Source organism: Acomys minous (assembly GCF_964271855.1).
Source record: "Acomys minous genome assembly, chromosome: 10".
Taxonomy (NCBI): domain Eukaryota; kingdom Metazoa; phylum Chordata; class Mammalia; order Rodentia; family Muridae; genus Acomys; species Acomys minous.
Window position 1 is genome coordinate 3,790,716 of NC_140491.1, and position 24,656 is coordinate 3,815,371.

The following is a 24,656-nucleotide window of genomic DNA, read 5'->3' on the forward strand; positions in this document are numbered from 1 at the left end:
TTCTTAATATTTCTGAGTTAGATTTTTTTCAGAAACAGAAACTTACTAAGATTGGGACACATAATAGAACAAGGGGCCATAGCCTTTTAAAGACACATTTTGGGCTCAGAGACCACAACAGACTCCAAGCTGGGTGTTGAATTCTTTACCATTGTCCTTTGCTCCAGCCTATTTCCCTAGTTCTGCACCACTGAGTGATAGTGACTCTGGCTCATGACCCTGTACTTGCTTAAAGATCCACAGAGTCAGAGAGGCAGATTTCCACATTTCCCCCTGAATTTGCTCATTTTGTTCCACTTCATCAGCTCAGTAATATTCGTTTCTCATAGCTACAGATTGGGAATTTACTACTGAGACTTTTGTCTTGTCCCTGACCTCCAGTTCTTGTGTCTAAGTTCCAGCTAGAATTTTTTTTATGTCTATAAAATCTGAAATTTAGCAATAGCTGATAGTGTCACCCTCTAATAATACTTAATATTTTACTAAATAGTACCTCTTTATCACTACATTAGTGATGCCCTGGAACTTTTCTATTGATAACAATCCATTTATCAACAGATATCAATTTAGTATTCTTAATTATAAAATTCTTACACAATTAGACTTTTATGAAATATCTCCTAGAATTACACTGGTTTATTCTATTATTTCTTCTAGAACAGTGACTCTCAACCACCTAATGTTGTGGCCCCCAACCATAAAATTGTTTTTGTTGCAATTTCATATCAGTAATTTTATAGTGTTATGAACTGTAATGCAAATAACATAATAATGTGTTTTTTGATAGTCTTAGGTGACCGTTGTGAAAGGCTCATTTGACCCCCTGAAAAGGATCAAAACCCACATGTTGAGAATCATTGCTCTATAATATTGTAAATATCCCAACTAGTCTACCTACTTGGATTTTGTCTATGGTAAACTAAAGTATTAACATCAATAACTTCAAATTCATATCAGGTTATTTGCTTAAAATTTTATACCTTCCAGTTATTAAAAATGGATCATTTTTGTATGACTTCTCACAACCTCTCACACTAAGGAATTCAACTGCAGAAGATTCCATGTACAGAAAAGTATTTTTCATAAATTTAGGAATATTTTATACTTCACAATGATTCAATGAGCATGTATTTGGATTTTTTAAATTCTGTGATTCATAGGAATGTCTTGTACAATTCTTTCAAAGTATTTAATAACTCAAAACATTTAAAACCTTTTTTATCAGAAACTATGGTCCCTTTCACACATGAACATGAATTATTATGTATGATTTTATATATTTTGATGATTTATGAATTGGAATAACACATTAGTAAATGGAAAATACAGTTTGTTTTCTTGGATATTTGAAACAATATGGCACATTATTTTGAAAATCACATTGTCTATGTTAACAGGATTTGTTGTCTTTTGTTCCTTGCAGAATGACTATATAAAATGTACTGTTACAGTAAATGTGTTAATAAAGACACTTTAAATATATGCATCTAAGAAAGGGTAAGTCAACAATGGGAATTTCAGTGCATTTCAAAAGAAAGACTCTATTCCAATTGTTGATTTGTAGGCAGTAATTTGACAGCACTTCATTTCTTCCCAAAGACTCATTGGAACACAGTGGGTCTTACAGCATCTATAAACTTGGTAAGATGCTCATTGGGATGCCTTGTCTTCTCCAGTGTGTGAAGAAAGGGTTGGAAGAACAAGTATTATAACCTCCATAAGGTGGAGGCTGAAGTTCTTCCAAGCCTTGCCCAGGAACCAGCACATCACGGCCTTTGTGGTCTGATGTATAACTTCTCAAAGAGCCTGATCAGCTTCAGAGAAGAGGAATTTAAACTCTACTCTTCTATCAAAGGAAATACTCTTTGCAGCTATTTTTAATCCACATCAAAGCAGATAAGGAAAAATACGTATTTCAAAATTATATGTACACACAAATGTATACATACATAAAACAAAAGAGCAATTCCCTGCAGGGTCCAGTGAGAAGAATCAACCAGTACATGTATATGGAATGTGAGGATTAAGAGATAAAATAGATATAGGAAGAGATAGAAAAGATATAGCAGAAGAGATTTTTTAAAAAGAAGACAAGTATTCAAGAGGACTAACAGTAAATACTGAAGCCTCAAGTCTATTTTTCTCAGGCTTTTATACAGTATTCATCTGTGTGACCCAGAAGATCCTTGAAACAGAAATATATACTACCAATTACTTTAGTTATCTATATGCTTAGACTTCTTTGCTCTTAAGGCCAAAAAAGTACATCAAGCTCCATATCCTGACCTGGAATTCATAAAAAACTTTCTTATCCAACACAAGTATCTTGCCAAATCCTCAAGGATGTGTGAAAGTCTGCAAGCCAAGGTTGTTAGTTGTCTGGCCTGCTTCTGTTAAGCAATGGCTCTTGACAATTTCTGTACATCATCTCACTGAATGTTGATTCTGACATGAGTTTGAAATGTTGGAGCTTTTTGCATTACTATTCACTTATTTCTGCTTTTCCAGTTCTTCTTTATCCCCTAGCAGATAGAATCCAATATTTCTTTCACACATTTAGTACAAAGGCTATGATCTTGAGGCTGAGCTAATATTAGTTCCTGTTGAGTTAAATTCCCTCTTTAACTAGAGAACCATTGTTAAACTAAACCTTCTGTATTGATGAGTGAGGCAGATCTATATGCCTCAGCCTGGTTCTACTAAATCAGAAACTCTGGTGACAGAACTCAGTGGTCCAAATGCAGCAATTCTGGCAGGTGACTCTGACTCATTGCTGTCCTAGGATCACAGAGCTAGATTCGGCTATCCTTCTTCTCCTCTACCCTAATCCATTGTTCTGGTGTTTTTCCAGAAATCAGTTGGTGTATACTTATTTATTTGCTTAATTAGGGGTCGCCTTATTAGATAATAAATTTGTAAATTTATTGCAAACTACTAAATACCTAGAAAAAATACTGGTATTAACAATTTATGTATATCTTTTATTTTATAGTTGCTACAAAAGAGCTATCTAATTTGTTTTAAGTATTTTTCCCAGCAGGCCTTTTTGTAGTTATCAGCTAACTATCTAATTGCTTCCCTACTAGAAATTTTATTGTGAAAGGTTATATAGAATTTTGAAAATCTCTTGATTTTCAATGCATTTAAAAATTTTTTTTGATGCATATCTTCAGGGACACACTATGGTGAACACAGTGTGCCAATCAGTCGTTTGTAAAATTTTAATAATATTTCCTATCAAAAGCACAATTGTTACAGATGAAAGCATAATCATGAGTTGAGTTGAGTCCTTCTAAGCATGTGAATCGAGGAAGTGAGCTGTGGACTACTTCAATTTAAAAGCCCTTTCTCCAAGTGAGCTCTAGGGCATCAAGCACAGCATTTGCTCTGCTATGCACAGACATATTCTTCAGAGCCTTTTCTTAAAACAAAATACCACTGTCCTAAGAGAGGGATGGTGGGGCCTGGATACTGGGCAATAGGGAATCACTTTAAGCTTGAGATGAAGCAGAAAAATATTGTATTTAATCCAGGAGATATAAAATACCTCTTCCACTATCAAGAGACATAAGTAGAGCATTACAGTGGGGAAAAACATATTCAGGTTAAAGAAAATAGTCATGTCAGTTAATATGTAACAGATTCATACTGTAAGAATAAGATACTACAAAGATGTAAGTTCTTCCTTAACTTAATACTCACTAAACTCACAACGGTGAAAGACTTACTAAATGCTGTAATAAGCTTCTTAAGACTGGATATCCATGCATACATACTAAGCATGGGGCAGTGGGAAACATCAGGCAGAATATTTGTTCAAAAGATGTAGTCCTGCTGCTGACAAGCACATGCCAATGCCTGCAAGAGTTATGCCTCCACTCTTGTCTAATGTTTTACAACATTTAATGTTTTACATGATAAATGTAAAATAAAATCTCACTATTGTGAGGGGTTACTCCCTCTCACCATACTATTTTAAAGCTTTTATAAAACTCCAACATATATCGCCTTTCCAAACACTAACACTGATTCCGGCTTTGTTAATATGATGAAATTGCTTTGTTGTAAGTAGATCAAGGATGTATTTATGCGAAGCTGCTAGAAGGAATGCTGCAGACAATGACTGTTTCTTTTATTCAGGCCAGACAAAATAGTTTGATTGACACAAATAAGCATTGCAATCAGAACATCTATAAATGCTTAGAATAATAATAGGACATCAGGAGTAAAAATACTGTAATGATTTGCTCAACCATGTTCATAGCAGCCTTATTCATAATAGCCAGAACATGGAAACAGCCTAAGTGTCCCCCAGTAGAAAAATGGATAAAGAAACTGTGGTACATTTACACTATGAAATACTACTCAGCTATTAAAAAGAAGGAATTCCCGAAATTTGAGGGTGAAAGATTGGATGGAGAGGTCAAGAATATTAGTTAATGGTGTGCTGATTTATAAATCCACTACTAACTCTTGTAGGCTCAATTTTCTTAACCAATATATTTTATTACAACTTATTAACCGAGCATAAGTCACTTATAACCCGACTAACCAAATCAACAGTAAAAGAGGATCAAGGAACACAATAATGAAACTGTAAGGATATCAGTTCCGAGGAACGATTCTCCTGGCATAATCAGCAGGATTTCTTCTGCTAGAACCTGGAGTAACCAGAACCTGGAACAGCAGGAGCCAGAGCCCTGAAGCCTTCCCTCAAGCGGTTCTCTCTAGGAGCATCTCAAAGTGCAGCGATGAACAGCCAAAACTATCCAAAGTCTCCAAAAAGCCCTGCCTCCATTTCTGGGCTCATTTATATATCTCCTTTCAGAGTCTGCTCATGGAATCATTTCAGCTGGCAACAATCAAGCTCCTGCATAAGGTGGTTGATCTTCTAGTAGATTAACCTCACCTGTTCTCTCACAAGACGGTTCTGATCCCACACTTGGGAACCTTTTTTTAAAAAAATATTTTATTAATTTATTTATATTATCTCAATTGTTAGCCCATCCCTTGTATCCTTCCATTCCTCCCTCTCTCCCACTTTTCCTCTACTCCCTTCCCCTCTGTCTGTGGCTGAGGGGAACCTCCTACCCCTGCATATGCTCATAGGGTATCAAGTCTCTTCTTGCTCTCCTTCCACTGAGTGCTACCAGGCCTCCCCATCAAGAGGATGTGGTAAAAAAATGGGGCACCAGCATTCATGTGAAAGTCAGTCTCCACTCTCAATAGTGGAGAATGTCCTGTCCATTGGCTAGATTTGGGTAGGGGTTAGAAGTTTACTGCATGTATTGTCCTTGGCTGGTGGGTGCCATAGTTTGAGCATGACCCCTGGGCCCAGATCTGCCCATCATAATGTTCTTCTTGTAGGTTTCTAGGACCCTCTGGATCCTTCTATTTCCCCATTCTTCCATGCTTCTCTCACCTAATGTCCCAATAAGATGTCCTCCCCTCTGACCCACTTTCCTGGTAAAGGAAGATTTTCATGGGACATGCAACTTGGGCTAGTGTCCAGATATAAGTGAATATATACCATCTGAGTCTTTCTGCTTCTGGGTTAACTCATTATGATCATTTCTAGTTCAATCCAGTTGTCCAGAAATTTAGGGAATTCCTTGTTTTTAGTAGCTGAGTAGTGTTCCACAGTATAAATGTACCACAGTTTCTTTATCCATTCCTCTACTGAGGGACACTTAGGCTGTTTCCATGTTCTGGCTATTATGAATAAGGCTGCTATGAACATGGTTGAGCATATGTCCCTGTTGTGTGGTGGAGCATCTTCTGGGTATATTCCAAGGAGTGGAATAGCTGGGTCTTGAGGAAGCCCTATTCCCATTTTTCTGAAAAAGCGCCAGATAGATTTCCAAACCACACTTGGGATCCTAAAAAACAGGTTTATCTCTCCTTTAAACTCTGAAGTGAGCTAGATTTATATCTTCAAAGTATCAGAGTTATGAAATTGAGTCTGTCTGTCGTACTTTTCCTGCTGAAATAAAACACTGTGGGAAAAAAGACTCATATAAGGAATTATTTAATTTGGCTCATGGTTTCAGACGGTAGAATCTATGATACTAGTTTGAAGGAATAGTGGAGCTCAAATTTTAGTTGGCAGTCGTGAGGCCGAAAGAAAGTACTGGAAGAGCAGAACTCTTCTGAAACCTCAACACCCGTCCCTAATGAACTACGTGCTCTAACAACACCATACGTAACCCCTCACAAACACGTCTACCAACCAGGGATCACGCATTCAAACATTTGAGTTTTTGTGGCCTATTCAAATCACCACAGTGCCCTTTTCAGTTCTCCCACTAATCTGGTTTTCTCATTTTCCTAATGTAGTCTTTTCTTTGGGCTCCAATTTCAGCATGCTTTTTCATGGGTATTCCTCCACCTGCTGATGGCTCTCACTTCTTTACCGAAAATTTTAATTCCCAGCAGGTTTTCTTCTTCATCCATATCCTCTAGGCATGCTAAAGAATATAAACATCTATGTTAACACCATCAAATAAGGAGCAAGTTTTAAACTGCAGAGGGGCTGGTTTCCTCAGGAGGGAGATCTAAGAACAAAGGTGTTCATGGAATCCCAATCCCACTTTTTGTCCTATCAAAATCTGTGACTCTGTAACTGTTTCTGTGTTTAAATTATCTCACTAGCTTAATAAGACTTTTTATATATTTTCATTTGCATGTACTTTTGTTTTGGTTTTTATATTATTTTTTGGTTGACAACACTATAAAATAGATGCTCATAAGAAATTCCTTGAAAAAAAGCCTGAAGATGTGAATAGATGCAAATAAAATGTTAATAAATATATCACTGTATGCTACTAATTTTATCTTCACATTTGTTCTCATTCCACTATCTCTCAAATACTGTAGAACACTTTACTGAGAGGTGTTTAACAAATGAGAGAAGTTCAGCAGTGGAAGGGAAGACTGAGTGATGCAGCTAAGCACCTATAAAGTTGTTTTACTGCTATTAAAACCTGATCACAAGTTTGTCTACTGGTTTCTTAGGGAAATAAGAAATAGAAATAAGAAACAGAAAGCTGAAAATAAGTAGTTATAAATTTTATTTTTAAAATTTATTCATTGAAGAATTTACATATGAATACAATGAAATATGACCATAACCATATCCCAGATTTCCCCCTCAAGTCTCTCAGGATCCCCTCAGTACTTTACGCTCCCAATTTCACATTTCTCTCCTGTTTTCCTTAATAGCCCAGTAAATCTAATAGTGCTGCCCATGAATTTCTAAAAAAGAAGGAAAATTAGTGGCCTTAAAAAAACATGTTCACTAGTAAAATAGAAAGTAATATTATACACACATTCTCATGAAAGAGGAGCCTGCGACCAGTAATGAAATTATTCTTACTCATTACTATGTTGAATTTATATTGTAACCTTGTAATGTCCTTTGATAAAAACAAATGGAATAATTTAGCAAAGATAAATTATTGCATGCTTAAGACAATGAGAGGGACGATATTTTAATATGCTTTGAATGAATGAGTAAACGTGTTATCCGCTTAATGCACACTGTGTTGTCACTAAGCACACATCATTATGTGTTTCAGTAATGACCATGAAAATTTATAGGAAATAATCTGTGTTTACAAAGAAGTTCACCTTGAAGGTTAGAGACATACAGAGTTTCTCCATGTTTAGAACTTATTTAATTTTTTCAGTTTCCTAAAATATGTGTATAAATGTTTCTATTATAATATGTAATTAATACTTGTGAGTGTAATTATATATTCATCTGCTTGAACTGAAATAAATGCTGTCTACTATGGTTTTTGAGAAAAATTGATAAAATTAATAATCATTTTCGTGTTCATATACCTTTCTTCCTAGCATACACATTTTCAAATTATGCTAGAATATGACAATGCATTGCTTATATTTTTGTGGTAATTCTCATTTCAATAGCTGGCATATTACTGAATATGTTTATTTCTGCATTTTTGTTTGGTTTTTCTTGGTGGTGGTGGTGGTGTTTTTTTGTTTTGTTTTGCTTTTTGTTTTTTGTTGTTTATTTTTTTTCAGTTTTTTGAGACAGGGTTTCTCTGTGTTAGCCTTGGCTGTCCTGGACTCGCTTTGTAGACCAGGCTGGCCTCGAACTCACAGCGATCTGCCTGCCTCTGCCTCCCAAGTGCTGGGATTAAAGGCATGTGCCACCACTGCCCGGCTATTTCTGCATTTTTACTTGTAAGCAATGTTACAATAATGCAGTTGAACTCTCTGTGATTTGAATTAATTTGGATAATGCTTGCTGTCATAAAAATCAACACCAATTTTCCAGTAGTTAGCAAACTACTGGAAGTTTAATTTTCTTTTATGTAAACACTTAAAACATTCCCTGGCTAGATCTTTCCTTTTTCTTCTTATCTCTGTATCAAGGATCCACAGTAGAAACACCCTTTGATTTAGTGCCCTTTAAATGTTTTTTGGCTGGGTTGGAAATTTTCCAGAGAAACAAATGTGTGTAGTCAATTAGCTTCTGTATTCTAGTCTTCTACCATGATGATGTTTCTAGAAGTGGAAAAGGCTCATCACTTCACATATTCCATGGTTTCAAAACTTAATGGTGAAAAAAAGGCTCATTTGAATGTCTTTTCTTTTTGGCATATGGACTTTATTTATAATAAATTACACACAGTAAGAACAGTTATGAAGCAATCAGGCAAGCCATATGTAAAAGTTATATTCAAAATGTTTAGCTCATTTGTATTTGGCAACCTTGAAGAAAGTACTATCTATCCTATCTGAGTCTAAAGTTTGTGTGTGTGTGTGTGTGTGTGTGTGTGTGTGTGTGTGTTTCTGTTCTCGTGTGAGGTATTAGACCTCTACAACTCATTTACAATGTAAGGTTTACTTCCAGTCCTGTTAAAAGCTGCTATTACAAACTGGTTAGAATAATTAACTTATACAAAATATATATCCTAGGTTGAAGAGATACGAAATATCTAGAAGCAGGCCACATTTGAACCCACTTTCAAGTACAGCCAGAGGGTGAGATCACTTGCTGCGCAACCGTGAGTACAAGAGTTCAAATCTAAGCCTTCCAGTATGGCGCCTGCTGCCTACCAACTACCTGCGACTCCAACACCACAGAATCTAACACCCTCTCCTACATTTGAGTATATACGGACACATGTGCCTGTATACATATGTCTGTGTACACTCACACAATCAATAGCAAATATATACATATATAAAATAATTTACACCTTCCTCACACAGTTTGTGCGAGGAAGACTTGAGAACAGAGACTTTTCTTCTAGGGATCAGAGCTCAGAAAGAAGACAATGAGGCAAACTAGGAACACACAACCTTTTGCATACTTAATCACCACTTTGCATAGTGCCTGCTACCAATATTGTCACACCTATACTCCTTTTGTCTCCAGCTTCCCTGGCTCATCTGTATATTTTGAGCCCTCTTGAACTTTGCTTATCCATTTGGATTTTAGAAGTGATACTGGCCCCTTGACAGGAGAATTATGGCTTTTTGGTCAAGGGCCAGGAAGCCGAGATCCCTGACAGAGGTCTCTTAACCACAGGCTAGAATTTGGGGTTTCTGGAGACAGTGGCCAAACAATTGTTCTAATACTTTTTCCCCATCTGCCATTGACATTCTCCTGCTGGAACCTTAAACCCAGATGCGTGCTTATCTGTCTTGTCTCTGGCCAGGGTGATTGTCTACGTCAACCACAGTGTATTGGGGGGCACTGGGGTCCAGGAGCCGTGGATCCCAAATAAAAGAGGCATTCCTCCATGGGAAAAAAAGTAATTAATTTTTGTTGGTTTATGACTTATTAGCATCATTAATTTCAACATTTAACACATCTAATAATTGTCAGTCAAATGTTAGTAATATTTTATACATATCAACATTTTCTGAGTTGAGTGTCACATTTTACTTTAAACATTAACACAGAAGCATATTAAAAAGTTACACTTTCAAATATACTGAAGAACAGAGAATACATTACGGAAATGTGAGTAGATACGGTCACACAAACTTTAATTTTTATGAAAAAATAAACAAAGCTAAAGCATGCATGAACAACCATGTGCTAATAAATTTTCATTGTTTAATTTAGAATGACCTAGGAGATAAAGTCACACATCTGTGATGCCCTCGGCAGAAAATCCATGTGAGTGCCTCAACCCCCTTGGTCATTCAACTGGTTGAAGGTTCTAGCATTGAGAAACTAAGTAATAGAAACATAAATATAACTCCAACATAAATTCAATGACTGCTGTGTGACGCATGCATACATATGTGTAGATACATGATAGAGCTTCTTCAGACGCACAAACTAATGACATGTTTATTTACATACTATTAATAAAAACTTCCTGACTACTCATGTAAAAGTAATTTTGAATGACTAGTTATATACTTGTGGGTTCTTATTTGTCCTGACTCTACTTCTTCAGGAGTGATATGAAATGCCTGTCTCTGTTTAGAGAGGTGTGTGTACGTATACTTCAGGTACAGATGTATTCTGCTGTCACATGATTAGCACGGCCACCATTATTGGTGTCATTTTGAAATATGACATGGGCATAGTCACGTATGAAATCAATCCATCATGCTTTGCAGTAAACGTGTGAATTTGTAAAATGGGATTGTGAGTTTTCTTACAAATAGCTTTCAGAATATGCTGGTGGGAAAAAAATGGTAAAATGTAAGAACTCTGTTCAAGCTTTGTTTTTGTAGCCTTTGAAATCTTGCAATACTGTATGTGTATATTTTGAAAACTTGTGTTACTCAAATCTGTCGTTCTTCTCTACTATACTAACATGTGGTATAACAAAATTAACAATAATGATATGAAAATATGTTTCATAAGATGATGATAGGACATATATGATCAATGCAATACTAGTATTATGTGACAAACTAGTCTCGTACATATAGATAACCTATTTGCAAATATATATTTGCAATGCCCTTATTACTAAGCATTAGTTGTGTCATGTTCTTTGCACATGACCCACCAAAACAACTGAGTAGAGTTCACACGGGCTTATAGAGACTTAAGTAGAAAGCACGGGGCCTGCACGGGTCTGGACCAGGTCCTCTGACACTTCAGATGCATTGCTAAGAAAATTTATTTTGAAAGCTAGGGTAATTTTAAGTTCTACTCCTCACTAATGCAAGTCACCTGACTAAGTAATAGCATTTCTACTAGTAAAACAGAAATAATATTTATATAAACTTGCTAATGAATAAATAAAAGGCCATGTGGTATGCGCTGAATTGTCATATCTGAAAGATTATCTATCATTGTGAACTATGGGAGAATAAATTCTGTCAAGGTATCCAGTTAAAACAATGATTGAAAACACTTATCAATGTTTTACATATAGTTTTATCTAATATCGTTTTGTTCAAAAAACTAAACATGTTTCAGTGCATTATATGCACTTTAATATAAGAACATAGCAAAGATGAAAGTCCTTACTAAAGAAAATAAAAGAGAGAATTTGAAAATCATTCTGATAAATTTTAAAAAATAAATTCTGGAGCTCAGAGGACTTTTCATAAATAAAATAGTATTAGCTTTTGTCTATAAATTTATTATTGCTTTACAAATATTCAAAAGAACAAAATCCTATACAAATGGATAACAAAGAGACAGTTGAAGTGATTAATGCCTCAGCACCATTGCATTTATATATAATCCAAATGGCATCTAGATATTTATCTTAGAATATCTTCCTACCACAGCTATTTATTCATTTATACATTCTTTCTGTATGTATTTGATGTCATATAACTAGAAAATTAAGATATATGCCTCAATAAAGTATTCACATATCTATTGCTGTTTCACTTGAGGCATAACAGTGTGATGGATCAGATGCTGCCGGAATGCTATAAGCCTATAAAAATTAAAGAAATAGAATTTACAATTGGGGGATGTCATAAAAATTAATTATCTAGAAATTATTAACGTATTAGATTTCTTAAAAATATCATCTGGAATGAAGCCCATTAAATGATTTTTTGTTGTTTTTTTTTAACATTTCTCTAACTAAGCAAATATTTTGGCCAATAGTTGATGAACAAATTATTTCAAGAAATTCTCAATGACTTCATTTTGAACGGTAAGAAGTAATATTAAACTTTCTTACTATACTGATTACTTTCTAATGTTGTATTCAAACAACAGTTTTGTATCCAAGGAAAAGAAACACAATCAGAAAACTCACTCTAAAGTAGGAAAGTGGCTGACAAAAATGCTCGGCAGGACTGTCTCGCAACCCTTACCCTACTCACTTCATGAGATGCTCTCTCTGCTCGGCAGGACTGTCTCTCAACCCTTACCCTACTCACTTCATGAGATGCTCTCTCTCTGCTCGGCAGGACTGTCTCTCAACCCTTACCCTACTCACTCATAAGATGCTCTCTCTGCTCGGCAGGACTGTCTCGCATCCCTTACCCTACTCACTCATAAGATGCTCTCTCTCCGCTTATAAAGCGCGCCCCAACTTCCAGCTGTCAGCACTTCAGGCTCCCAATAGCTTCCTACATTCTTTTGTTCAAAGGATAATTCCCAGATAATGACAATGAAGCATATTCTCCTTAAGTGCTAGCACTTTTTGCCCAGTGAGGGATTTTTGGTAGGCTATATTTACTTTAGACCCTCATCGTGCTTGAGACTGTCTCCTCAGGTCTGTCTGCTTGTGCTTCTGATGGCTTGCTTTGTGCAGTATTTCCCGCCCATTTTCACCATAGATTTTTAAACAGCTAAACATTTTGCTTTAGTGCTCCTCAGCCTTTCCTCAAAGAGAAGCCAGTCAGCTTAAGGACTTAAGCTAAACAATTTTTTTTCATTACTATGTTACTTGAAATTCTGCACTGTTTCCCCCAAACAATATTCTTTACCACAGTTCTTCACTAAAATCTGTGAGTACATTTTAATTTTCCCCTGATGCACTGTTCATTGGCATGCAGAATGTATAGTCACATGTAATACTGATGACTAGCCGCGTTCCATTCTTGGCCTGGCGTTGTTCATAAGTTTGACCCGATCAATTGGGTGTGTGGGGCTTCTAGAAGATGTGAATGACCGATCAGAAAAATCAAGTCAATATGACAGTTATAGTGGACGAAAATGTTTCTGTCTTTTGTAAATTAATATTCCCTGAAAAACCAACAGATGTGTGTGTATGTGTGTGTGTGTGTGTGTGTGTGTTTGTGTGTGTGTGTGTGTGTGTACATATGTATGTATGTGTGTGTGTGTTTAAGTCTACATTCATTAATTGTTATGACTTTGTGACTGTGGAAGATTATAGTATTACAGCTCCAGAGCCAATACTATTTCATTCTTTGATAATTGCCCTTTGTAATATTTATTCTGTGCCTCTGTTTCTGAACACAGTCCCTTTTTACCTATCAGGTCAAACCTTTAGAACCTGTTTATATTAGACCAAGGGCTTCCATCAACCTCAGAGCTAAGACTGTCTTGAGATGACATCACTAATGCCCAGAGCACATGCTCCCCATCTTTGTTATGAACTGGGGTGATTTTAATGATAGATAGCCCCATTAGCTAAATCATTTGTACCCTCGGTTTCCATTCGGAACCTTCCATTAGAAGGTTTGACACGTGTCTCTTAGCTTCAGGAAATATGTCAAAGAAGACAGACTTCAATAGTCAAAACCCTTTTCCAGCCCAATCTGTTCTCTCTACTTCATTGTTGAGTTTGAAGCTTTGAGCCCTCACCTTCCTGTTGCCATGCCTGTCTCTTGCTGCCATGCTTCTCCGCCAGGATGGATTTTTATCTCTCTGGAACTATAAACCCAAATAAACTTGCTCCTGTAAGTTTCCTTGGTCATAGTACTTGTCAGAGTTAAAAACAAACAATCAAAAAAAAAAAAAAAGAGTAACTAGTATACCTGCTATTTCCACACATGTAGTTAATAAAATACTGATTTGTGAGTTTCTTTCATTCTGCTATTATAAAAGTTCATATAATCATTTTCACTTTTCAAACTGTCATTCAGTACAACCTGGTTTTCTGACCTCAGTTCAGTCACTGGGATTTGCCTCAGACTACTTCTTCTTCTGTTTGAAGTAACAGTTGTATTGCATATGGACACTGTCTTGATGGTTGTGATGATTCCTTTAAAAAGCAAATAGATTGACAAGAGCAGATGAAAAAAACGCAGCAATGTGTATCTCATGCAACTATGTGAGAAAACAGAATGCATGAATATCTAATGCAGTTTCCAAAAAAAGAATAATTTAATGTACACATATAATTACTTAGATAAATAAAAAGGAAAGTATGAAAAGCAATTATGCAAAGACTTAATAGCCACAAAGAGTACTATAAGCAAGGGTAAGGTTGGTTTTACAAAGTACATATTCTCTTTGTTGTTTGTGTGTTGAATAATTTCTTCCTTTTCTTGATGGTGCTAAGACCTTTATGCTAAATATCTAACATAAAGATAGAAAATTACCTTACTTTTGGAAGTTTTTTCAATGTCTGATGTTTCTCAAGCTAATGGATCAAAACGGTCAACATATTAATGGGCCATATTTTCATGTGGTATATTCTGGTCAGTTACAACCTGTTTTAAGTAGCTTACTCTGATCCTCTCACACTTGAATACAGTAAAAATGACTGCTTATTTCTCTGTCGTTAATCTACTGTAACAACACTCCTTGTGTTTTCTATATATAGTTATTTCATTTTCCATTAATTTGTCTATTCACTTTGCATCCTGATCTCAGCCCTCTCTCTGTTCTTTTCTCCCAGTTCCTTCCTCACATCCCTCCCCACACCCCTGGTCCTCTTCCTCTCAGAAGAAGGCATATCAAGTCACAGCAGGATTAAGTGCAACTGCTCCCATGTAGCTCAGCTGTGGGAAAGCATTCTAAAGGCAGATAACAGAGTCAGAGACAGCAACCTCTCCAGTTGTTAGGAGAACCACACGAAGACCGAGCTGCACATCAGCTATGTATGTGCAGGGGGCGGCATCTGGCAGGGTGGGCCATCACCCATGGGTTGGTCCAGGCACTGTTTACTTCTGGACAAGAACCAAGGGACCTTGAGATAAAAGTCCCAAGGTCCCATTTCTTGCTCTGGGGCAGCTCAGAGAGCTCATGTGAGGCCTGAGGTTTAAGTACTAGGCCAAGATCCAGGTCCTAAGGGAGAGGAGGTGTCAAAAATGACTTTCCCAGAGTATTAGAGTTTAGCTCCTTTAGAATGAGATGGCTGGTATTACAGGGCAGTGGAGCCCCACAAGTTCATGATGATACCACATGTTACAGCCCTTTGTGCGGTGCTAAGCATGGCAAAGAAAGCAGGGGGGGATGGGAGGGGAGGAGGGATGGGAGGGGGGCAGAGCCCAAAACCAGCTCTGCCAGAAGCAGGTCCAGTGAATCTCAGGCCCAGTGGCTCTACACTGGGGGTCAGCACTGAGCCAGTGGAGGTGATGGAACAGACCCTAGTGGCTGCAAAGACAGTCCTGCCATTGCTGCCTGACCACCAGGCATCAGCAAAGGTCACCCCCAACCCCAACCCCACCCTGGAATTAATGGAGTCTCAGTCTGTCATGGTGGAGGAATGGCAAGCAAGAGAGAGCCTGAGCATTTCAGTCAGCTTTTATTTTAAACCATGGGCAGTGGGGAGGAGATTGAGGGTGAATATGTCTAACTCACTAGGGCTAAGGGTCCAGGATACTTAATCTACACACAGTGGTATAATACCTCATTTATATGTAGTAACACAGGACTCTACCTCAAGAAAGAGAAAATGGTTATCCTATGAGTGAGGGAATTACTTCTAGGTATGATCAAAGGTCTTTTGCTGGAGGCTAGGATCTCCTCAACATAGGGTGTGGAACTTCCAGGAATTCCCTGGGCTGTTGATCAAGTTTCTTATCAGGAAAGGGTCAGATCTGTAATCTCCCTTGAGGGCTATGTGACATTCCTATGTGCCAGACCTAAGGTTACCAGATCAGGTGGAGTAGGAACCGGGCTGGGAATAGAGAGTCCATCTTCATAGTGGGAGAGCAAAAGAGCTATCCACAGAAGACAGACTTCAACCTTATCAGGCAGAGCCCCATGTGGTTGGTCCACTCTGGAGGTCTTCTTGGTGGTGTCCTTGGCCCATCCTACTCCCTGAGCCCTCCCCCCCCCACTCTTCCACAAGTTCCCAGGGCACCACTTATTGTTTGTTGTGGTCTCTGCATTTGTTACCATCAACTACTGGATGAAGCCTCTCAGAAGTCAGATGTCCTAGGCCCCTGCCTGCGAGCATAGCAGAGTAACATTAGTAGTGTCAGGGATTGGCTCTTTCTCACTTAATTTGATAGGATGTTCAATTTAAGGACTATGAGCATACTATTTTTAACTAGTTATCCACAGTTAAAATATTCCTATTTTAAGCTAGAATCTTTTCTTCCTTTCTTATAATAGATTACAGATATGAATCATTCTGTGAGTTTAATGCATAGTTTTTCTTTACCTACTGTTCCCAGAAAATGCTTCCCCAGTGTTCAGTTACAAACTGCTGTGACTACCTCTTTCATGTAGAGCCTCTTCAAACTCAAAGTTGAGTACAGTTTAAATCATTTCTTCTACTATGTTATTAAAGAAAAATGTCACTCATCAAAGTGACCAAATAACTATACCCATGACCTATTACAAAAGACAGCTTTAAAGTTTACATGACAGAAGTGATGTAGTATTCCAAAGTGATCTGATTCAGTGTCACCTCAGGCTCCAAACACAAAATTATTATTTTTTGAATTGAACAATCATGAGAACAACAGAAAGAAAATTGGTCCCATACAGCTATCTGCAGAGTTCAAGTAGAAGAAACAGAAGATACTGCAGCTATCTCCTCCTCAGAGAAGCACATTAGGCACCTAGCTAATGTCAAGCATCCCTTTGGAAGAATGCATATATTTCTTAAACTTAGTAGATGATGGAATTTTACCAATAAATGTGTATGATGGAATTCTTTGTGAATGCATCCTAACATTCACAAGAAAAGCATAAAAACTTCCAGGCAAAATAAAACCTGGATATTCTCTGTTCAGATGCCCATAGCATAGTAATGTTGGTATATTTCAAATCATAGTTTAGTTCCAAAGTAATACTATGAAATTATATTTTGAGATATTTGGTTTTAATCAGAAGGCACTCAGGTTTTAGTCACGGTCAGTGGGATTCAAGTTTCACAGTTTAAGCAGAGGGCATCTCTGACAGTGACAGAATGACGGCTGACATAATGTATCATGATAACACGTGACAGTGAGAGAGCAAAAGGGTTACTTTGTATTGCTGTATTTCCATCCCCATTGAGTTCTGTATTATATTCTTTTGTCTGCAAAGATAAGAGGCAGAGATTAAAATCATTCTATAAGATTGCCATGAATATGCCAAAATAATTCATGAACATGAATGCTTTGTTGAAAATATATCTCTTTGATATTTATAATATATAAATTTGATAAAATATTTTGTAATTATCATATCATTGATTTAATAAGATTGAGGAATAATTAATTAATTATGAGGCTTAGAAAAGAATATTCTCTTTTTTTTGTTTTTTTATTAAATACATTTATTTTATTATACATGTATAAAACAAACTACATACAGCAGGTAGAACCATGTTGACAATCATGAGTTCTATAAATGTTGTTGCATATACATACATATACAATTAAGATTTATTTAAGATAATCATATAATTCAAATAGACCCTTACTTATCGCAGTGCACAAAACTAAAGTACAAGTGGGTTAAGTATCTCAACATAAAACCAGAAACACTTAATAGAGTGGGGAAGACCCTTGAGCTCACTGGCACAGGAGACAACTTCCTGAATAGAATGCCAGTAGCTCAGGATCTCAGATCAATGATTAATAAATGACACCTCATGAAACTGAAAATCTTCTGTAAAACAAAGGACACTGTCAACAGAACAAAACAAGAGTCTACAGACTGAAAAAAGATCTTCACCAACCCTACATCTGACCGAGGGCTAATATGCAAAATACATAAAGAACTCAAGAAATTAACCACCACCAAACCAGATAATTCAGTTAAACAATGGGGTACAGAACTAAACAGAATTTTCAACAGAGAAATATCGAGTGGCTGAGAAACACTTAAAGAAATGCTGAAAGTTCATAGTCATCAGGGAAATGCAAATCAAAATAACTCTGAGATTCCATCTTACACCTGTCAGAATGGCTAAGATCAAAACCTCAAATGACAGCACATGCTGGGGAGGATGTGGAGAAAGGGGAACACTCCTCCATTGCTGGTTAGAGTGCAAACTTGTACAACTTCTTTGGAAATCAATCTGGCTCTTTCTCAGAAAATTTGGAATAATTCTTCCTCAAAACCAGGTCATACCATTCCTGGACTCATACCCAAAAGATGCTCCACCATACAACAAGGACATTTGCCCAACAATGTTCATAGCGGATTTATTCATAATAGCCAGAATCTGGAAACAGCCTAGGTATCCCTCAGTCAAATAATGAATAAAGAAATGACGGTACATTTACACAATGGAAGACTACTCAGCTATTAAAAACAAGGAAATCCTGAAATTTGCAGGCAAATGGATGGAACTAGAAAGGATCAACCTAAGTATGGTAACCCAGACCCAGAAAGACATACATGGTATATACTCACTCATAAGCAGATATTAGCCACACAATATGTGATAACTACACTACAATGCAGAGACTGATACACCAACCAAGGACCATGTATGATGAGGACCTAGACCCTCTGCTTAGATGTAGTACACAGACAGCACAGTCTCTCTGTGGGTCACACAGTATGAGGAGTATGGACTACTTCTGACATGGACTCTTCCCCTCCCTACCACACTCATCGCTTCCCCCTGGCAGGGCAGCCTTGCCAGACCACATAGGAAGAGGACACATGTAGCATGGATGAGATTTGATAGGCTGATGTTGGGAGAGGAGGTCGCCCATTTCTGAGAACTAGGAGAGGGAGGGAGAGTGGATGAGGGGGGAGGGGGAATTGGGATGTGAAGAGGGAGGGTACAATTAGGATGTATAGTGAACAAATTACAAATAAAAAGTTTAAAAAAAGATAATCAAATATCTGTGAAAACAAGTATGTATTAAAACCAAAATACTGAGAAACAGCCAATCTTAGATTATTTGTCATCAAGGAAAATAATTATACTTTTAAAACACAAGATTAAATTACAAAAGTTTGATGTGTGGAGTGCTTTTATATATGAATATGGATATGTGTATGTATACAAATATATTATATACAGTATAGGATGAAACAGGCTCATGTAAATAATAATTTCCCATAAAGAGAGCAAAGTACTCTCTAGTATAATTACCTTTAATGTTAACCTCTTCATTGTTTTGAGACTACTTGACATATTGCCTAGGAGATAATATGAGTGCCCAATTTTCTCTACACTTTCCTTAGGTGAAAAGTTTAAATTAAAAAGGGATGCTACTTAATTCTTGCAGATGGTATTGATTCTTCTGTAAGGAATGGTGAGTGAGCTGGCTGCATGCTCATCTAGCGCTGAGCAGTTCAACAAGAGCACATCTGTCTGCAATGTGGAAGAATGCCCTCACCTACCAGCTGCGTGTCAGGCCGCTGTTAGACACCAAGCTTCTACAGCTGTCACAAACCGCTGTGCCACAAATGCCTTGGGTTATTTATAACCTAACCAAGTCCATAATATAGAACCAGTTTCCCTTTTCATTGTGGATCTATGATATTCAGCATTTAAAACATTTCTTCAAGGGATAAGTTACAAATCTGATTCAGGGATTCTAGGCATGTTGCTCCTCTTCCCTAGATATTTCTTTGTTTAGAATTCACAGAGGTCTCCATGCTCACTCCTTCATGTATCAGTTTTTTTAAAAAAACCATCTATTCATAAGGTAAGTGTCCAGATCATTATATAATAATCTATGTTAACATTTTAAATGATATACCTTAAAATTTATATTTAAAAAAAAAGTATGAGCATCCGGCCAATGCCTATAAATGAAGACGATTAACTGAAAGAGTTTACTAAAAGTACATCCAGGTTAAAAAAAAAAAAAAAGATGTTTCCAGAAGCCACTGTTTAGCTCCTTAAGGATTTTTGGCGAGAGGATTCTGAGGAACAAAAGCAATATTGGCTATCACTACTACTGTTGGTTTCTCACCAGAGCTGAGGACACTACAAATGGTGAAGTGATTCTAGGTTTGAGTTGTTAGTTTTCTCCCTGCTGGATAGCTTTCATAGTGCCAGAAAGCTTTATCTAGTCAGCTTACAAAAGATTATCATTAACTGTTGCTCTTGGTTCTGTACTATCCGTACCACAATAGCAGTATGTCAGGCAAAATAGGCTTGCTGGTTCAAAAGCTGTTATGAGTTGGGCCAGTAGATTTCTAATTAGATTAAAGCTTCAATGATGTAATTCATACCTTGTTTTGTAAGTCTGATCAAAAGTCAGGCTTGGGAGGCCAAAGACTCTAGAAAGGAAAATCCTTCTGCTATTTGGTGAACTGTTATGATATGCTTGTCAAATTTCCTTATTAATATTTAAGGTTATAAATGTTAGACTGCTTTTATGGTGATTCTAAAATTCTGAATATAAGTTAATATCTATCATATCTCTTCTCTATCAACTTAAAGCATCTAGCTAGATGTAAAAACATCTTAACCTCTAAACAACTCAGCTTAATTGTAAAACAAAACTATCTGGTCTTCAGTACCATCAGAGACTTGAGAAGGAATAAAAATTAATTACCCAAGTACAGGACAGCAGTTTCCAAAATGAAAAAATGGCAGGCACAGTTTGCTCCCTGTACAGTCACCCAAAAACTCAGGAAAGACGTCTTACTAAAAAGGGCTCATAAGCTCCTCTCAGCTTCCATTGCCTCCAGTGTTCCAGGCATTTAATGCTTGCTGGGAGCCATACCCTTTCCCAAGGATATATAGATGGACGGAGGAGGGAGGTTTTTCCTATATTACTGTAAATGCCCTAAGGTTGCCCATGTTCCTGTAAGTAAACTTAACTTTACTCATTGTTTCACCAGATAGACTTGGTATGGTTTTTGGTGTCCTATCTGGCAAAAAGTATCTGTAGCCCTAGGAAAAGTCCTTTATTTTTTAGTCCCTTCAGGGATTGTGTTAACTTGAGAACAGCAGCTCCATCAGGGAAAATACTCTCACACTGCCACCACTGCCTATAACCCAGCTGAGATAGCACAGCGAACCGTTGTGCAGCATAGCTCCCTGTAGGGTTGACTGAGACACCTGTTAGGGCTGCATCGAAGATAGACAACTCACTGGACCAAACCTTGTTTCTCTTCTGCCTTCACAGTGATGTCCCCGAGCACTCCACAAGCAACAATTTATGGGAAATATTCAAAATAGTTTATCTGAGGATTGGCTAAGTAGTTAATTCATTCTGCATTGGCAGTGAAATTATTTAACTCCCCTAACCTAACCTGTTTGTGAACAAATGGTACTGGAAACATCCCCCCAAAAAATAAATTAAAAGATTAAGATTTAGTAGTACTAAATACATTCATTGCCCATGAAGAAGGAATTCACTGTTGGCTTGCATCCCATATTAGGACTCTTGACTATTTTCCATATACTAATTTTTGTTTTTAGAAAATTCATTAATAAGTAAGATAATGAGTTGAACAAAAATGTTTATGAGGCACATACACAGAACCAAATATAGATTCTTTGGAAGTTAACTCTTCTGCAGAAAAAGAACAGATTTTAATGAATAGTTACACATTTTAGACAAGAGAGAGTATGTTTACTTATTTCATTCTTTTATTTAGGTAAAATATCAATGTATTTATACAAAGATTTTGGTTGTGGCTATCAGTTTAAAACCACTATCTCCAGCTTTTGGTTCATCTTAATATATGGTTTTTCAGCCCCTGGATATTTAGCTCTGTTTCCTTAAAGCACTACTCCCTGGATCTGCATACATGCACAGGCATAGGCATATACACACACACATATGCACATGCACACATACATGTATATACTAGTACATACACATGCCTGAACACACATATGTAAGCTCACACATGTGAATGCACAGCCTCACTCATAAATGCTTCCCAAAAACAGTAAGGTGACTTTTCAGATCTTTTCACATTCAGAAAGCTAATGAGAATTTGGTGCTGATATGTGGGTAAGAAGTCTGATAGGAAAAATAGGCAGAAAGTACAGTCTGCTACACTGGGGTGGGCTCGCGGTAGCGTCTGTATTCTGAGCTTTATAGCTCAGAAACCAAGCATCATGCAAAGTGCTATTTCATAAGCAATACAATCTCAAAAATCAAGATAAGCATAAAAAAAAAAATAAGGTGGACGGCTGGGAAAAAGCCAGCAAGTCCCTATCTACACTTGAGAAGAGTTTTGGCAACAACCTCACTGTCTGGCTTCTTGGCACAGAAACTGCAGCTTGAACCACTGAGTCAGGACACTGGGTGTCAGAACTTCTGCTTCCTCGCAAACAAGATACACCTGTGAAGAAGAAAAAAAAAAACAGATCTATGCTTAGATTTGCTTTTGTTTCCCTCCTAGGATTCTGAGATGGAGCCTAACTAGATAATCCATGCTGATTTGGGAAGAAAGATTAGGAATTTGGGTTTCTGGTTTCTCCTATTAGGAGGCAGTCCTTATATGGGAAATCCTTGAAGCACTGGGGATGTATTTCAGAGTTAGCCATTAATTATAGGAAATACACATAGGAGTTACTATCAAGTTTGGAGTTGGTTCTGAGAAACAACATATTAAACAAGATTAGTCTATTTCTTTATACCTAGCAAGTCCTCAAAATACACCAAACACTGGTGTTCTCAGTATGTGCAAGGTTTGGCAAAGTACCCAGAGCTGGTCTGATAAGGAATCCATGTAGAAGTTTTGGTAAGTCTGTTTGTTTGTCTTAATACTTGTGGCTAGTAGCATAATTCCATATGTAAATGCATGCAATATGAGAAGGAAAGTACTGAGGCTTTGGGAATTTGGAAAGATAGCATGATCATATGATCATATATATGCATGTGTGTACGTGTGTGTGTATGTGTGTGTGTGTGTGTGTTTCTGAGTGTGGTATGAGGTCATTGCTCAGTAGCATAAAGGAGAGGAAAAAGAATTAATAAAGAGCAAAGGTAATGCATAGCAAGGCATGAAAACGAGACTCAATCAAAATGGGGAGGGATGAGGTAATGAGAGAGGGTTGGGCGTTCGTCATATTGGATTCTTTCCCAGAATGTTGCTTTCCTGTTTATATATTCAGCATTTATCAAAAGTTGCAGTGCCCTTTTCAGCAACTTGACACGCTAGAGCAGAGCCTTGGCTTGATCTCTGTACGGTCATGGCTTCCCAGTTAGCTTTCTGACCACACAGCCACTTAACAAACATCTGCTCCAGGTTTCCTGTCAGGAATGGATTGAGAGTTTAGAGAGAAGTCTAAATCTGGTGAATGTCAACAGGTAAGGCCTGATCCGATCTGCTGAGATCAGTGAGGAGGCGGGGATGAAAACCGAAGAATGAAATGATTGTGGTAAAGAGAGAGACCAGGCCAATAAGAAGCTATGGTCAGAAGAAAAGAACTGGATAGAAACATTGGGCGAGATGATGAGGTCATGACACCATCAGCAGTCAGCCAGTTACACTCTAAATTGAGTGAAAGTAGCAGCCTAATACCTCCTGCTCAGCCTCGGTATTTAGAGTTCAGTGTCAAGGGCTTCCAGAGAGATGGATTTCTTTTCCTCTCGGAGTCCGGGTGAAAGTCCCTACCTGTGAGAACGGAGATGCTTTTGTAAGATTAGACGCAAGCAACCGACCAAAACCATCAACTTCTATTAGAAATAATGACTGCTGAAAAAGAAAAAGGTTAACCTTTCAAAGAAATGGCACACCCAAAAGTGAACATAAAAATATGTCTCCTATGAAATAGAGCCTAGATTGTGGGGTTTGCGTACTTTCCGTACAATATGGGAGAAGAGAACAGATAAATTTAGTAGCAGAAAGAATCATGTCATAATGAAAGGCATATCTTCAGGATACTAAAAACTGCACCTAATTAAATAGGTCTCACAAAATGATGGCAATACAAGAAGAAATCTAATAATAAAACCAAAATATGAACTGAATATATTTCATTTAGCACATCCATCCATGTCATCACAAATAGAACACTGCATGACCTCGCTTACGTGTGGGATCTTAAAAGTCACCACACCGGGACAGAGCATGAAATTGATTGTTAAGAGCTAGGAGTGGGACAGAGGTGAGGAAAGGACCGGAGGTTACAAGTGCCTGACTACAGAAATACTTCTCACAGTAACAAAATAAGAACTACTACTGCACTCCACTGTGGCCACAGTGAACAGCAAGAAAGCATGTGTTTCGAAACTGTCAAAGAAAGATTTTTAATAGTCTCATCATAAAAATTAGGTTAGTGGCTGATTTTGTAATTTCCTTGACTGACTCTTTAATTTGTAAGTGTACCCCATCATGTGTATAATTATGTGAGTTAACAGAAAATTTGAGGACAATATCCCTATATAAGAAAACAAAGTAATTTAAAATTGAGAATAATGCAATAAAAAGTTTACCAATGGCTGGG